The 18,435-nt window shown below is 41.5% G+C and overlaps 1 non-coding gene across 1 annotated transcript; it reads left to right on the forward strand.

Annotated features, from left to right (window-relative positions):
* Nucleotides 1–525: 525 nt before the first annotated feature.
* TRNAE-UUC (transfer RNA glutamic acid (anticodon UUC)) lies at nt 526–597 on the forward strand. Its single transcript has one exon. It is a non-coding gene; the product is annotated as a tRNA-Glu (tRNA).
* The last annotated feature ends 17,838 nt before the right edge of the window (nt 598–18,435 follow it).

Below are 18,435 nucleotides of genomic sequence, written 5' to 3' on the forward strand. Positions count from 1 at the left end.
AGGATGGAGTTGCCATCAACAAAGATGGGAAAACGGCAGCGGCAGCGGAATTTAGGAGGAAAATCCGGAGTTCAAGTCAGTGTCCGGGGGCGCTGTTTCAAAGAGTTATTCATTCTGGCTGTCTCCGTTTCTGTATCACTCTGAGCCCTTTTAAATGTTGGAGGTCTCGGGACACGTGCTCTGCCCCTTTCCCACCCTGGGCGCCTCCTCCCTACAGGCTTATCCCCGGCGCTTGACCCGGCCACTGTGTCTCCACACGCTGCGGCCGCGCAAAGGCGCATCTCTAGGTCAGGTCTGAGGTGCAGCGCGGAAGGGCCACCTCCCTCCTAAACTTGCGGAAACCTGACACCGCTCGGCGTGTGGCCGGCTGAGTCGAGTTTTGGAGAAGACAAGGAAGAAAGAGCCTTGGGGGACGACCCCTGGAGGAGAGGGCAGCATCCGAGAAGGTAGGCGTCCAAACTTCCCCGAGTTTGGTGCAAAGAGATGTACAGTTTGGAGGCGGGAGATTACCCGTCAACTCGCAGGTCCCTGGTGGTCTAGTGGCTAGGATTCGGCGCTTTCACCGCCGCGGCCCGGGTTCGATTCCCGGTCAGGGAAAGCTGTTTTGCTACGTCTCTTCTCCGCAAGAATCTTCTTTACCCTTGCCCTTGTTTGATGCAGAAGAGTCCCAGCATCGCCCAGGCTTGGAGAGGTGAGAGGCCATGAGCAGCTCTTCAGCAGCTTGGGGCCCCCAACAGCTGTATCCTGCTTTGGGCCACCAGGAACCGCCGCCGCTCCTGTGGTCCTCATCTTAGAAACCTAACCTTTGGCTTTCAAAATGTTCATCTTCAGAGAACGAACTAGTACCTAGAACAAGAGCTCCAAATCTTCTTTTTCAAAACAATTTCAAACGTAAAAAAAAAATGAAAGAGCAGTGGCTTTATATATTCTTCACGCATTTACCAATAAACATTTTCCATATTAGCTCTGTCCACCTTCTTTTTCAAAACAATTTCAAACATAAAGTTGAAAGAGTAGTGACTTTATGCTTCACGGATTTACCAATGAACATTTTCCACATTAGCTTTGTCCATCTCTCCATATGTATGTATTTTCTACCCCATTTCAGAGTAACTTCCAGATATTTCAGGATCCTTTGGTTACTCCTTTCCTTTGGCAATACCCCTCTAAGCCAGCCTCTTGGGGACTTTTCCTCTTCATCCTCTCAAAGAGGTCCCTCTTGCTCCTTCAGCATAAACTCTCAGGTGTGACCTGGAGCCCCTCCAGGAATTACAAAGATTCCAATCACTGGGAAAATCTCAGGTGTTTAGAGATTATCTCTCAGGAACCAGGGAAAAACTCTAATTCCTTTGAGTAAAAATTAATTGTACACTCCACAGCCATGCTCATTCGCCCCTACTTTTATCCCTTGGAAAGGTCCAGAAGACACTACCTTCAACAAGGCTGTGAGAAATAGATCCTACAGAACTGTTTTCACATCCTCAAAGAACTCTGTGGTGGCCATTTTATGAAGGACAGTGGGAACTGCTACCATGGAACTGGGATCATTGAAATGAATGGGGATGATGGGAAGATGGGATTGGAAGGGTCAAGTCACAACATTTAAGCCTAAAAGACAAGGTGACCTCAGTTACTACACTGAACACAGAGCTGAAGCAGTAATCAGAATGGTCTGTCTCTCAAAGCTCTTTGGCATTAACTCCTTGGTTGGTGTCTCTAGAAATGCAGTAGATGGGCAACTTATTAAAGTCTTACTTGATTTGTATAAGCAGAAACATACTAGGTCTGGTGAATCACAGCAATAGACAGTCACAGACCCTCAACAAATTCACAAGCACAGAGCTCTTTGAATGAAAGAGAGGTAGATCCCCTCAAGGAAGAACCTGTTTATACCGTCAAAAATTAATTCTCTTAGGGTTTTACCTAAATGGCATATTCCCACCAAAGTTATCTGAGTAGAATGACCTCTTAGTAAATATTATTTTATAGCAGAATATTTGGAATTTACATCATAATAGTATAAGTATTGAGATGTATCATTAGTTCATTTTCATAATCAAAAAATATTTTAGAAGGATTGTCATCAGGGTTGATCATCAGTGAAACCAGAATGAGGCAAGTTTAGAATGTGAACATCTATTTCACTTTGACTATCATGAGATTTACCTTTCTTAGGAAGCAAAAGCAGACTAGATTAATGTATATTTAAACAGGACTTAACATTTTTAGAGGAGTAGATAAAATTATGCATAGGTTGTTTTAGTCAACAGTTGGGAAAATTATTAAGGTAATCACTAGGCTGGTAATGTGTGGTGGTTAAGGTTGTGTGTCAACTTGGCTGGACCGTGATTCTCAGTAGGTTGGCAGTCATGTAATGATGTAATTTGGCAGTTATATAGTGATGTAGTCATGATGTGATCTGATATGATAAGCCAATCAGTGGTAAGGGGATTTTCTTCAGAGGTGTGGCCTGTATCCAATATATGTATAGATGTTTTTCCAAAACTTGCTTGCTTGCTCTGGATCCTGCATCTAGCTGGTCATCATCTAACCTCCAGTTCTTGGGACTTTAGCCAGCAGCCTGCCACCTTATCTGCCAATCTTGGATTCATGAACCCTTGCACATACGTGAGATGAGAGAAGCCTCCAGCCTGATGTCTGACCCATAGACTTGGGACTTGCTATCCTATACAACCATGTGAGCAATTTTCTTGAGATAAAGTTCTCTCTTTATACCCATTTATAGCTATATACATATACACAATTATGTATGCATACACCCACACACACACTCCCACACACATGCTTCACCGGTTTTGCTTCTCTTGGGTGTCCGGCCTAAGACATTTGGTGCTGAGAGTGGTTCCAGAGGAACAGAATCATAAGGACGAGTTTTCTAATTTGGTTCTCAAGTCTGACTAGTCTTAGAAATGCTGATGACTCTACCTCCGGTAGTAAAGAGGGTGCTGCTAATCTATGGCACGAGGAGGCAATTTTAATATACCAAATATCAACAGAAATAGATCATGTGTTGGTGAGAAGCGAGGCTCTGGGTGATCACACGTTTCAAAATTTTCCACAGTTTTGTCAGAATGAGAAGTAGGGAAGCTGGTTGGTTGGTCCTCCTTTCATTAGACAAAGTGATAAGAGAGAGGAGCTCAGGGCTTCAGAGTTACAGTTCAAGCACCATATAAAACACCTCAAAGTTGCAACTTGCTTCCTGAAAGAAAGCCTTATTTCTTGTAGTAACAGAGCTGATATTGCCAAAAATCTAACACAGAATCTTATTGTAAGAGTGGCTGAATTACAATGCCAATGAATTCCCAACTTTGAATGGTGTCTGAAGTTAAAGTGTGGGCATTGATTGAGAAGAAATGGGACTCCGAAACTTGAAATGGGAACATGTGGGTAGATAACCACGGAGCTGGGGACACGGAGGCTCTAAATTCTGTTGAATCATTGCTGCCAGCAGAATCCGTGCTCTTACTCCCATCTGAAGAAATCACTCCATCTTTCCCTACTGAGCCACCAAACCAAAAAAAAAAAAAAAGCCCATTGTCATTTCATAGGAGTTGATTCTGACTCATAGTGGCACCATAGGACAGAATTGAATTACCGCATATGGCTTCCAAGGAGCACCTGGTGGATTTGAACTACCAACTTTTTGGTTAGCAGCTGAACTCTTACCCACTACGGCACCAGGGTTTTAGTGAAGCTGCCGCCCTCCAGTAAAACCATTATACCTTCCACCCCCATCTGATGAGATTAACCGAACTGTGTCTGAAGAATCTTTGAGATATCACCTGAGGTTGCACCTGGTAACTTGCCTGAGGCATCACCTGAGGCAGATGCCTTTTAAGACATTGCTGAATATTCCCAGGACTCACCCCCACTACCCATTATTGCTTCTACTTCTACAACTATACTTAAGTCCCCAAGAACCCCAAAAGGCAAAGTACAAAGTGTGACCAAGGAGGAGGCACACCACACTCCAAAGGAAATGCTTGACTTTTCTAATATGTACAAACAGAAACCTGGGGAGTATGTGTGAAAATGCCTATTAAGGGTATGGGATAATGCTGCAAGGAACATAAAGATGGATCAGTCTGAGCTTATTGATACGGGCCCACTAAGCACAGATTGTTCATTCAGTGTTTCAGCTCAAGAGGTTAGGAAAAGATCTAATAGTTTATTTGGTTGGGTCGATGAAGTATGGATTATGTGGTGGCCTACAGTAAATTAAGTTGAAGTATAAGACCTGCCCTGGTACACTGTAGAAGAAGGTATTCAAAGGTTTAGGGAAATTGGCATGTTAGAGTGGATTTATGAGTTTAGACCCACATGCCCACACATGGAGTTCCAGAGGACACACCATTTACCACAACAGTGAGAAACAAATTTGCAAAGGGAGTCACAGCATCCTTGAAGACTGCTGTGGTTGCCCTTTTATGTGAGTAAGGTTTGGCAGTGAGAACTGCACTGACTGAATTAAAACACCTAACTACAGTGGGGCTGATTGGGCCCTGTGGTCGTAGGCCAAGTGGCAGCACTCAATGGACAAAGACAAAGTGGGAGTGGTTAGTGGTTACAACAGCGGACAGCGGAGTCAAAGCTGTAATCAGAATAGTCTAACTTGTATGGACTTATGGCGTTGGCTACTGAGTCATAGTGTCCTAAGAGTGAAATAGACAGGAAATCTACTAAATATTTATTTGATCCCCTTAGTGGGTTTTGGGTTCTACCAGCAAAAGAATTCTAGGTCAAGTGAACAGCAGTCTCACTCGAATCACTGGAATAGAGAGTTGCAGCCCCTCAATCAACTTCCAGCCTAGAGCCAGTTTACAGACCCAGAATCTCTTATATGTAGGGGAAGCCAAGTCTCCTTGAGGAAGGGCCCCCTACACTGCCAAAAATTTATGCTGTTAAATTTCTCGCAGCCTTCCCCAAAGTGGTCTACAGCCTTTTATGAGAGTGATTTTTCATTGGGGAAAAGGAAATAACCAGACTTTTCAGGCATTACTGGATACTGGCTCTAAACTGACACTAGTTCCAGGAGACCCAAAACATCACTGTAGCCCACCAGTCAGAGTAGGGGCATATGAAGGTGAGCTTTTTATTGCACCCTTAATTCAGATTCATCTCACAGTGGGTCCAGTGGGTCCCCAAGCCCATCCTGTAGTGATTTCCCCAGTTCTGAAATGCATAATCAGAATAGATTTACTCAGCAACTGGCAGAACCCCCACACTGGATCCCTGACAAGTGGAATAAGGGCTGTCAGGGTAGGAAAAGCTAAGTGGAAACAATTAGAACTGCCCTTATGTAGGAAAATAGTAAATGAAAAGGAATACCACATTCTTGGAGGAATTGCAGAGACTACTGCCACCATCAAGGACTTGAAGAATGCAGGGGTGCGTTCAACTCACCTATTGGGCCTGTGCAAAAAACAGATGGGCCTTGTAGAATGACAGTGGAGTATCATAACTTAACTAAGTGGTGACTCTAATTGCAGCTGCCGTTCCAGGTGTGGTTTTATTGCTTGAGCAAATTAATATATCTCCTGGTACCTGCTATGCAGCTGTTGGTCTGACCAATGCTGTTTTCCCATTTTCAGTTTTGAAGAAACACCAGAAGCAGCTTTTCTTCAGCTGGAAACGCCATCAATACACCTCCACTGTCCTATTTCAGGGATATATCAACTCTCCAGCCCTATGTCTTAATTTAGACCTCAAAGACCTTGATTGCCTTTCCATTCCACAGGACTTCACACTGGTCCATTACACGGATGATCCTATGCTGATTGGACCTAGTAAGGAAGAAGTGTCCATGATCTGGACTTACTGGTAAAACAATTGCGTGCTAGAAGGTGGGAAATAAATCCCACAAAAATTCAGGCGCCTTTCCACCTCAGTGAAATTTCTAGGAGTCCAGTAGTGTGGGGTAGTGGTGTGACTCAGGCAGGAATAACCATCATTTTCGGGAGTCCCTGGGTATCTCTTGGCATTCGTTGGTCTGTGAGGGAGCCTCACACGTTCTGTACTTCCTGTGCCTGACCCTCTCTACACGTCTCTTCTCTTTTATGAAACAGCACTCAGAAAGCATTAGGACTAGGACCCACCCTTCTCTGGTATTACTTAACTGATACTTTATTCAAACAGCAGGAGGAAAAGGTGGCAGCTGGCTTCTACTGTGTCGTATAGGGTCAGTGTGAGTCAGAACTGAGTCCACCCACAGTGGATTTATCTTCAAAGAAATACCCTATTACCCCAGAGAAGGTCACATTCACAGGTACAGGGGTTAGGACTTTGATATTTCTCTTTGGGGGACACAATTCAATCCCTAACACTAGAGGGAGAGAGAATTCCACGGCTGATGCTCTTCTTAATGTTGGTAAAAAACCCTGTCTTTTTTTTTTTTTTTCACAGCCTGAAGATCCTGAAACAACTTCTAGTTGATAAGAAAGCATTTCTTCCTGGGTTGTTAGTGCCCCATCAGTTTTATCTGATTTCTCATCAAATATATTGGTTTTAACTATTTTATCTTCGGTCTCACTAATTCTGACTTCTATTTCTTGAATTCTGCTCCTCTGACTTTCTATCGAGTTGTCTAATTCTGAAATTTTATTGTTAATCTTCTGAATTTCTGATTGCTGTCTCTCTTTGGATTCTTGCAGCCTATTAAATTTGTCAATAAGGTTCTTAATTTCCTTGACTGCGTTATCTATGTGATCCTTGGCTTGTTCTGCGTTTCGTCTGATCTCCTTCCTGATCTCTTAAAGAGTTCTGTATATTAATCTCTTGTATTCTACCTTTGGTAATTCCAGGAATATATATTCGTCCAAAAGATTCCTTGAGTCTTTGTTTTGGGAGTTTGTCGAAGCAATCATGGTCTGCTTCTTTATGTGATTTGATATTGACTGTTGTTTCTGAGTGATCTATAAGTTATTGTATTAATTTATTTTATGTTTGCTTACTGTGTCCTAGCTTCTTGCTTTGTTTTGTTTTGATATGCCCAAATAGGCTGCTTGGGTAAGCTAGCTTCATAACTGGTGCCTTTGAAGCTCTAACATCCTGTCCCCAGATGGCTAGAGATGTTACCAGGCACATGAGCCTAGCAGTGCATTCTCTTTTCTTGTATGGATTCAGCTGAGGTGTCCAGGTAGTCAGTCGCCAAGTGTGTGGTGCAGGCTCTCACCTACAGTCTTAGAGGAGCAGGGGTGATTGGTGTAGGCACAGGTATCTGGTTGCAGCAGGGGGTCACAAACTGACCAAGGCATGGGGCTGAGAACTGTCCCCCAAGCGTCTGTAAGCAAAGCGTGTCCCTGTGCCCTAGAGAGCACAGGAGGGTGGGCTATGCAGCTGGACAATGGGCACCCAATGCTTTGGGCCGTAAGGATTAGCAGGCACCACTTATCCTTGGACCCCTGTCATGGGTGGCTAGGTGGGGTGGGTGGAACCACCAATCCTCAGGCCCCTGATATGGGTAGGTGAGGACCCTACTTAATAGGCAGAGTGGTGTTAAAATATCAAAAACCTGCCTCTCCACCACACATCAGGAACAGCTGAAGTCAGACCTCAGGCTCGTACACTGTTGCACTGCACCAATAAGGGCCTAAGCTGCTGAAATGGACCCACACAAGTCCATGCAGGGGTGAAAGGCATTCAAAGTCCATAGACTGCTTGCGCCTGGATAAGAGCTGCTTCTGCCCTGAGTTCCCAGCTTAGGGAAGCCGGCAGATTATTTTTCCCCCATTTGTTAATTTGTTCCTTCTGCATGGCCGAGAGAATGGCTCAGGATGCACAGCAGAACCTATCTCAGGCCCTGGGAAATCAACTGCCACTGACGCGGGCTTGAGGCCTGGTACAGAGGGAGGAGGGATCAAATAAATGGGAGAGAGCTTTTCGAAAGGGGTGCTTTTTTTTTTTTTTTTAAACTTTTTATTGTGCTTGAAGTGAAAGTTTACAAATCAGGTCAGTCTGTCATACAAAAATTTATATACACCTTATTATATATTCCTAGTAGCTCTTCCCCTAATGAGACAGCACACTCCTTTCCACTGTCTGTTTTTTTTTTAATTAACTTTTATTAAGCTTCAAGTGAACGTTTACAAATCCAATCAGTCTGTCACATATAAGTTTACATACATCTCACTCCCTACTCCCACTTGCTCTCCCCCTCTTGAGCCAGCCCTTTCAGTCTCTCCTTTCGTGACAATTTTGCCGACTTCCCTCCCTCTCTATCCTCCCATCCCCCCTCCAGACAAGAGTTGCCAACACAATCTCAAGTATCCACCTGATATAATTAGCTCACTCTTCATCAGCGTCTCTCTCCCACCCGCTGACCAGTCCCTTTCATGTCTGATGAGTTTCTTCGGGGATGGTTCCTGTCCTGTGCCAACAGAAGGTCTGGGGACCATGGCTGCCAGGATTTCTCTAGTCTCAGTCAGACCATTAAGTTTGGTCTTTTTATGAGAATTTGGGGTCTGTATCCCACAGATCTCCTGCTCCCTCAGGGGTCCTCTGCTGTGCTCCCTGTCAGGGCAGTCATCTATTGTGGCCGGGCACCAACTAGTTCTTCTGGTCTCAGGATGATGTAGGTCTCTGGTTCATGTGGCCCTTTCTGTCTCTTGGGCTCTTAGTTGTCGTGTGGCCTTGGTGTTCTTCATTTTCCTTTCCTCCAGGTAGGTTGAGACCAACTGATGCATCTTAGATGGCCGCTTGTTAGCATTTAAGACCCCAGACGCCACATTTCAAAGTGGGATGCAGAATGATTTCATAATAGAATTATTTTGCCAATTGACTTAGAAGTCCCCGCAAACCATGTTCCCCAGACCCCCGCCCTTGCTCCGCTGACCTTTGAAGCATTCATCTTATCCCGGAAACTTCTTTCCTTTTGGTCCAGTCCAATTGAGCTGACCTTCCAAGTATTGAGTGTTGTCTTTCCGTTCACCTAAAGCAGTTCTTATCTACTGATTAATCAATAAAAAAACCCTCTCCCACCCTCCCTCCCTCCCCCCCTTGTAACCACAAAAGTATGTGTTCTTCTCAGGTTTACTATTTCTCAAGATCTTGTAATAGTGGTCTTATGCAATATTTGTCCTTTTGCCTCTGACTAATTTCGCTCAGCATAATGCCTTCCAGGTTCCTCCATGTTATGAAATGTTTCAGAGATTCGTCACTGTTCTTTATCGATGCGTAGTATTCCATTGTGTAAATATACCACAATTTATTTACCCATTCATCCGTTGATGGACACCTTGGTTGCTTCCAACTTTTTGCTGTTGTAAACAGAGCTGCAATAAACATGGGTGTGCATATATCTGTTTGTGTGAAGGCTCTTGTATCTCTAGGGTATATTCTGAGGAGTGGGATTTCTGGGTTGTATGGTAGTTCTATTTCTGTTTAAGATAACGCCAGATAGATTTCCAAAGTGGTTGTACCATTTTACATTCCCACCAGCAGTGTATAAACGTTCCAATCTCTCCGCAGCCTCTCCAACATTTATTATTTTGTGTTTTTTGGATTAATGCCAGCCTTGCTGGTGTGAGATGGAATCTCATCGTACTTTTAATTTGCATTTCTCTAATGGCTAATGATCGAGAGCATTTTCTCATGTATCTGTTGGCTGCCTGAATATCTTCTTTAGTGAAATGTGTGTTCATATCCTTTGCCCACTTCTTGATTGGGTTGTTTGTCTTTTTGTGGTTGAGTTTTGACAGAACCATGTAGATTTTAGAGATCAGGCGCTGGTCGGAGATGTCATAGCTGAAAATTCTTTCCCAGTCTGTAGGTGGTCTTTTTACTCTTTTGGAGAAGTCTTTAGATGAGCATAGGTGTTTGATTTTTAGGAGCTCCCAGTTATCGGGTTTCTCTTCATCATTTTTGGTAATGTTTTGTATTCTGTTTATGCCTTGTATTAGGGCTCCTAGGGTTGTCCCAATTTTTTCTTCCATGATCTTTATCGTTTTAGTCTTTATGTTTAGGTATTTGATCCACTTGGAGTTAGTTTTTGTGCATGGTGTAAGGTATGAGTCCTGTTTCATTTTTTTGGAAATGGATATCCAGTTATGCCAGCACCATTTGTTAAAAAGGCTATCTTTTCCCCAATTAATTGACACTGGTCCTTTGTCAAATATCAGCTGCTCATACGTGGATGGATCTATGTCTGGGTTCTCAATTCTGTTCCATTGGTCTATGTGCCTGTTGTTGTACCAGTACCAGGCTGTTTTGACTACTGTGGCTGTATAATAGGTTCTGAAATCAGGTAGAGTGAGGCCTCCCACTTTCTTCTTCTTTTTCAGTAGTGCTTTGCTTATCTGGGGCTTCTTTCCCTTCCATATGAAATTGGTGGTTTCTCTATCCCCTTAAAATATGACATTGGAATTTGGATCGGAAGTGCGTTAAATGTATAGATGACTTTTGGTAGAATAGACATTTTTACTATGTTAAGTCTTCCTATCCATGAGCAAGGTATGTTTTTCCACTTAAGTATGTCCTTTTGAATTTCTTGTAGTAGAGCTTTGTAGTTTTCTTTGTATAGGTCTTTTACATCCTTGGTAAGATTTATTCCTAAGTATCTTATCTTCTTGGGGGTACTGTGAATGGTATTGATTTGGTTATTTCCTCTTCGGTGTTCTTTTTGTTGATGTAGAGGAATCCAAGTGATTTTTGTATGTTTATTTTATAACCTGAGACTCTGCCAAACTCTTCTATTAGTTTCAGTAGTTTTCTGGAGGATTCCTTAGGGTTTTCTGTGTATATAATCATGTCATCTGCAAATAGTGATAACTTTACTTCCTCCTTGGCAATCCGGATACCTTTTATTTCTTTGTCTAGCCTAATTGCCCTGGCTAGGATTTCCAGCACGATGTTGAATAAGAGCAGTGATAAAGGGCATCCTTGTCTGGTTCCCGTTCTCAAGGGAAATGCTTTCAGGTTCTCTCCATTTAGAGTGATATTGGCTGTTGGCTTTGCATAGATGCCCTTTATTCTGTTGAGGAATTTTCCTTCAATTCCTATTTTGGTAAGAGTTTTTATCATAAATGGGTGTTGAACTTTGTCAAATGCCTTTTCTGCATCAATTGATAAGATCATGTGGTTTTTGTCTTTTGTTTTATTTATGTGATGGATTACATTAATGGTTTTTCTGATATTAAACCAGCCTTGCATACCTGGTATAAATCCCACTTGATTATGGTGAATTATTTTTTTGATGTGTTGTTGGATTCTATTGGCTAGAATTTTGTTGAGGATTTTTGCATCTATGTTCATGAGGGATATAGGTCTATAATTTTCTTTTTTTGTAATGTCTTTACCTGGTTTTGGTATCAGGGAAATGGTGGCTTCATAGAATGAGTTGGGTAGTATTCCGTCATTTTCTATGCTTTGGAATACCTTCAGAAGTAGTGGTGTTAACTCTTCTCTGAAAGTTTGGTAGAACTCTGCAGTGAAGCCGTCCGGGCCAGGGCTTTTTTTTGTTGGGAGTTTTTTGATTACCGTTTTAATCTCTTTTTTTGTTATGGGTCTATTTAGTTGTTCTACTTCTGAATGTGTTAGTTTAGGTAGGCAGTGTTTTTCCAGGAATTCATCCATTTCTTCTAGGTTTTCAAATTTGTTAGAGTACAATTTTTCATAATCTGAAATGATTCTTTTAATTTCATTTGGTTCTGTTGTGATGTGGTCCTTCTCGTTTCTTATTCGGGTTATTTGTTTCTTTTCCTGTATTTGTTTAGTCAGTCTAGCCAATGGTTTATCAATTTTGTTAATTTTTTCAAAGAACCAGCTTTTGGCTTTGTTAATTCTTGCAATTGTTTTTCTGTTCTCTAATTCATTTAGTTCAGCTCTAATTTTTATTATTTGTTTTCTTCTGGTGCCTGATGGATTCTTTTGTTGCTCACTTTCTATTTGTTCAAGTTGTAGGGACAGTTCTCTGATTTTGGCTCTTTCTTCTTTTTGTATGTGTGCATTTATCGATATAAATTAGCCTCTGAGCACCGCTTTTGCTGTGTCCCATAGGTTTTGATAGGAAGTATTTTCATTCTCGTTGCTTTCTATGAATTTCCTTATTCCCTCCTTAATGTCTTCTATAACCCAGTCTTTTTTCAGGAGGGTATTGTTCATTTTCCAAGTATTTGATTTCTTTTCCCTAGTTTCTCTGTTATTGATCTCTAGTTTTATTGCCTCGTGGTCTGAGAAGATGCTTTGTAATATTTCGATGTTTTGGACTCTGCAAAGGTTTGTTTTATGACCTAATATGTGGTCTATTCTAGAGAATGTTCCATGTGCACTAGAAAAGAAAGTATATTTTGCAGCAGTTGGGTGGAGAGTTCTGTATAAGTCAATGAGGTCAAGTTGGCTGATTGTTGTAAGTAGGTCTTCCGTGTCTCTGTTGAGCTTCTTACTGGATGTCCTGTCCTTCTCCGAAAGTGGTGTGTTGAAGTCTCCTACTATAATTGTGGAGGTGTCTATCTCGCTTTTCAATTCTGTTAAAATTTGACTTATGTATCTTGCAGCCCTGTCATTGGGTGCGTAAATATTTAATATGGTTATGTCTTCCTGATCAATTGTCCCTTTTATCATTATATAATGTCCTTCTTTATCCTTTGTGGCGGATTTAAGTCTAAAGTCTATTTTGTCAGAAATTAATATTGCTACTCCTCTTCTTTTTTGCTTATTGTTTGCTTGATATATTTTTTTCCATCCTTTGAGTTTTAGTTTGTTTGTGTCTCTAAGTCTAAGGTGTGTCTCTTGTAGGCAGCATATAGGTGGATCATGTTTCTTTATCCAGTCTGTGACTCTCTGTCTCTTTATTGGTGCATTTAGTCCATTTACATTCAGCGTAATTATAGATAAATAAGTTTTTAGTGCTGTCATTTTGATGCCTTTTTATGTGTGTTATTGACAATTTCATTTTTCCACATACTTTTTTGTGCTGAGGCGTTTTTCTTAGTAAATTGTGAGATCCTTATTTTCATAGTGTTTGACTTTATGTTAGTTGAGTCGTTAAACGTTTTTCTTGGCTTTTATCTTGAGTTATAGAGTTGTTATACCTTTTTGTGGTTACCTTATTATTTACCCCTATTTTTCTAAGTAAAAACCTAACTTGTATTGTTCTATATCGCCTTGTATCACTCTCCATATGGCAGGTCAATGCCTCCTGTATTTAGTCCCTCTTTTTGATTATTGTGATCTTTTACCTATTGACTTCCATGATTCCCTGTTATGTGTATTTTTTTTTAAATTAATCTTAATTTGTTTGTTTTTGTGATTTCCCTATTTGAGTTGATATCAGGACGTTCTGTTTTGTGACCTTGTGTTGTGCTGATATCTGATATTATTGGTTCTCTGACCAAACAATATCCTTTAGTATTTCTTGTAGCTTTGGTTTGGTTTTTGCAAATTCTCTAAACTTGTGTTTATCTGAAAATATCTTAATTTCACCTTCATATTTCAGAGAGAGTTTTGCTGGATATATGATCCTTGGCTGGCAGTTTTTCTCCTTCAGTGTTCTGTATATGTCGTCCCATTCCCTTCTTGCCTGCATGGTTTCTGCTGAGTAGTCTGAACTTATTCTTATTGATTCTCCCTTGAAGGAAACCTTTTTTTTCTCCCTGGCTGCTTTTAAAATTTTCTGTTTATCTTTGGTTTTGGTGAGTTTGATGATAATATGTCTTGGAGTTTTTCTTTTTGGATCAATCTTAAATGGGGTTCGATGAGCATCTTGGATAGATATCCTTTCGTCTTTCATGATGTCAGGGAAGTTTTGTGTCAGGAGTTCTTCAACTATTTTGTCTGTGTTTTCTGTCCCCCCTCCCTGTTCTGGGACTCCAATCACCCGCAGGTTATCCTTCTTGATAGAGTCCGACATGATTCTTAGGGTTTCTTCATTTTTTAAATTCTTTTATCTGATTTTTTTTCAGCTATGTTGGTGTTGATTCCCTGGTCCTCCAGATGTCCCAGTCTGCATTCTAATTGCTCGAGTCTGCTCCTCTGACTTCCTATTGTGTTGTCTAATTCTGTAATTTTATTGTTAATCTTTTGGATTTCTACATGCTGTCTCTCTATGGATTCTTGCAACTTATTAATTTTTCCACTATGTTCTTGAATAGTCTTTTTGAGGTCTTCAACAGTTTTATGAGTGTGTTCCTTGGCTTTTTCTGCAGTTTGCCTTATTTCATTTTTGATGTCTTGAAGCATTCTGTAAATGTGTTTTTTATATTCTGTATCTGATAATTCCAGGATTGTATCTTCATTTGGGAAAGATTTTGATTCTTTTGTTTGGGGGGTTGGAGAAGCTGTCATGGTCTGCTTCTTTAAGTGGTTTGATATGGATTGTTGTCTCCGAGCCATCACTGGGAAACTAGTTTTTCCAGAAAATCTGCTAAAAAAAATGCAGTCAGATCCCTATCAGAGTTCTCCCTCTGGCTCAGGCTATTCGGATGTTAATGAAGCCGCCTGGGGAGGGTGGGGTAGGGAACAGAGACATAGGAGAGTAGCACCTCAGAATATAGCCAGAGTTGCTTGTCTTGCTTGGAATGACTATTATATCTGAGATTCCCGCGGGGCGCTTTGCCTATGTGTGCTGGCTGTGTGGAGATTGCCCCCGGGGGGTCTGGCCCGCTGGAGTCATGGTCAGATCCTCCGCTTCCAACCCCACGCCCAGCGTCAAGGCTCCCCTGCTGGGACGGTGCACTCTCGACTCCAAAATCAGTCGCTGCCTCCCGGGGACTTCTCGTCCCTCCAGCCATGTTGCCTTGCCGCCTCCGCGAACCGGTTGGGCCCCCTCCCGGGGTTAGTTCAGATGGGTGGAGCAGCTCCCCGTGCTTGTGCCGTGACCGAGTGTCCTGGCTGGGACGCTGTTCTCTCCGCTCCAATACCAGTCGCTGCCTCCCGGGGACTTCTCCTACCGGCTGCGTCCCACGCCGCCCGCGGAACCGGCTGGTCCCCCTCCCGGGGTTAGTTCAGGGGGGTGGAGCAGCTCTCTGTGCTTGTGCCGTACCTGACTGGTACACTGGCTTCAGGCTCTGAAAACAATCGCTGCTTCCCCGTATTAGTTCGTTCTCCGTCTCTAAATCTGTGTTTGTTGTTCAGGGTTCGTAGATTGTTATGTATGTGATCGATTCACTTGTTTTTCCGTGTCTTTGTTGTAAGAGGGATCCGAGGTAGCGTCTGCCTAGTCTGCCATCTTGGCTCCGCCTCTCCACTGTCTATTTCTATGTCCATTTGGCCAGCTTAGGACCCCCTCTGCTCTCTCATCTCCCATCCAGACAGGATCTGCCCATATAGTCTCATGTGTCTACTTGATCCCAGACCTCACTCCTCACCAGTATCATTTTCTATCCCATAGTCCAGTCCAATCCCTGTCTGAAGAGTTGGCTTTGGGAATGGTTCCTGTCTTGGGATAACAGAAGGTCTGGGGAACATGACCTCTGGAATCCTTCTAGTCTCAGTCAAACCATTATGTCTGGACTTTTTATGAGAATTAGAGATCTGCATCCCACTGCTCTCCTGCTCCCTCAGGGTTTCTGTGTTGTGTTCCCTGACAGGGCAGTCATCGGTTGTAGCCGGGCACCATCTAGTTCTTCTGGTCTCAGGATGATTTAGTCTCTGGTTTATGTGGCCCTTTCTGTCTCTTGGGCTCGTAATCACCTTGTATCCTTGGTGCTCTTCATTCTCCTTTGATCCAGGTGGGTTGAGACCAATTGATGCATCTTAGATGGCTGCTTGCTAGAGTTTAAGACCCCAGACACCACTCTTCAAAGTGGGATGCAGAATGTTTTCTTCATAGATTTTATTATGCCAGTTGACTTAGATGTCCTGTGAAACCATGGTCCCCAAACCCCTGCCCCTGCTACACTGGCCTTTGAAGCATTCAGTTTATTCAGGAAACTTCTTTGCTTTTGGTTTAGTCCAATTGTGCTGACCTCCCTGTATTGTGTGCTGTCTTTCCCTTCACTTAAAGTAGTTCTTATCTACTATCTAATTAGTGAATGCCCCCTCCCACCCTCCCTCCCTCCCCCCTCTCATAACCACAAAAGAATGTTTTCTTCTCAGTTTATACTATTTCTCAAGTTCTTATAATAGTGGTCTTATACAATATTTGTCCTTTTGCAACTGACTAATTTCACTCGGCATAATGCCTTCCAGGTTCCTCCATGTTATGAAATGTTTCACAGATTCCTCGCTGTTCTTTATCGATGCGAACTATTCTATTGTGTGAATATACCGTAATTTATTTATCCATTCATCCATTGATGGGCACCTTGGTTGCTTCCATCTTTTTGCTATTGTAAACAATGCTGCAATAAACATGGGTGTGCATATATCTGTTTGTGTAAAGGCTCTAATTTCTCTAGGATATATTCCAAGGAGTGGGATTGCTGGATCCTATGTTAGTGCTATTTCTAGCTTTTTCAGGAAGCCCCAAATTGATTTCTAAAGTGGTTGTACCATTTGACATTCCGACCAGCAGTGTATAAGTGTTCCAGTCTCTCCACAACATCTCCAACATTTATTATTATTATTTTTTGGGTTAATGCCACACTTGTTGGGGTCAGATGTAATCTCATTGTAGTTTTGATTTGCATGTCTCTAATGGCTAAGGATCATGAGCATTTACTCATCTGTTAACTACCTGAATGTCTTCTTTAGTGAAGTGCCTGTTCATATCCTTTGCCCATTTTTTAATTGAGTTATTTGTCTTTTTGTAGTTGAGTTTTTCCAGTATGATGTAGATTTTAGAGATCAGATGCTGATCGGGAATGTCATAGCTAAAAACTTTTTCCCAGTCTGTATGTAATCTTTTTACTCTTTTGGTGAAGTCTTTGGATGAGCATAGGTGTTTGATTTTTAGAGAACTCCCAGTTATCTAGTTTCTCTTCTGGTGTTTGTGCATTGTTAGTAATGTTGTATATACTGTTTATGCCATGTATTAGGACTCCTAGTGTTGTTCCTACTTTTTCTTCCATGATCTTTATTGTTTTAGGTTTTATATTTAGGTCTTTGTTCCATTTTGAGTTAGTTTTTGTACATGGTGTAAGGTAAGGGTCTTGTTTCATTTTTTCACAGATGGATATCCAGTTATGCCAGCACCATTTGTTAAAGAGACCGTCTTTTCCCCATGTAACTGACTTTGGGTCTTTATCAAATATCAGCTGCTCATAGGTGAATGGATTTATGTCTGGATTCTCAATTCTGTTCTATTGATCTATGTATCTATTGTACCAGTACCAGGCTGTTTTTACTACTGTGGTGGTATAATAGGTTCTCAAATCGGGTAGACTGAGGCCTCCCACTTTGTTCTTCTTTTGCAGTAATGCTTTAATTATCCAGGGCCTCATTGCCTTCCAAATGAAATTGGTGATTTCTTTCTTCATCTCGTTAAAAAAATCATTGGAATTTCAACTGGAATTGCATTATACCTATAGATAGCTTTTGGTAGAATAGACATTTTTACAATATTAAGTCTTCCTATCCATGAATAACGTATGTTTTTCCACTTATGTAGGTCTCTTTAGGTTTCTTGCAGTAGTGTCTCGTAGTTTTCTTTTTATAGGTCTCTTACATGTCTGGTAAGATTTATTCCTAAGTGTTTTATCTTCTTGGGGGCTAGTGTAAATGGTTTTAATTTGGTAATTTCCTCTCCGATGATCTTTCTGTTGGTGCAGAGGAATCCAACTGATTTTTTTGTGTTTATCTTGTATCCTGATACTCTGCTGAACTCTTGTATTAGTTTCAGTAGTTTTCTTGAGGACTCTTTAGGGTTTTCTGTGTGTAAGATTATGTCATCTGCAAATAGAAATACTTTTACTTCTTCCTCATCAATCTAGATGCCTGTTATTCCTTTATCTAGCATAATTGCTCTGGCTAGGATCTCCAGCACAGTGTTGAATAAGAGCGGTGATAAAGTGCAACCTTGTCTGGTTCCTGATCTCAAGGGGAATGCTTTCAGACTTTCTCCATTTAGGATCATGTTGGCTATGTATAAAAAAATAATCCCCTTTATTATGTTGAGGAATTTTCCTTCTATTCCTATTTTGCTGAGAGTTTTTATCATCAGTGGGTGTTGGACTTTGTCAAATGTCTTTTCTGCATCAATTGATAAGATCATGTGGTTCTTGTCTTTTGTTTTACTTATATGACAGATTACATTAATTGTTTTTCTGATGTTGAACCATCCCTGCATATCTGGTATGAATCCCACTTGGTCATGGTGAATTATTTTTTTGATATGTTGTTGAATTACACTGGTTTGAATTTTGTTAAGAATTTTTTATCTAAGTTCATGAGGGATATATGTCTATAATTTTCTTTTTTTGTTGTGTCTTTACCTGGTTTTGGTATCAGGGATATGCTGGCTTTATCGAAGAAGTTTGGGAGTTTTCCATCCTTCTGTATGCTCTGAAATTCCTTTAGTAGTATTGGTGTTAACTCTTCTCT

This window comes from Elephas maximus, chromosome 3, assembly GCF_024166365.1.
Source record: "Elephas maximus indicus isolate mEleMax1 chromosome 3, mEleMax1 primary haplotype, whole genome shotgun sequence".
Taxonomy (NCBI): domain Eukaryota; kingdom Metazoa; phylum Chordata; class Mammalia; order Proboscidea; family Elephantidae; genus Elephas; species Elephas maximus.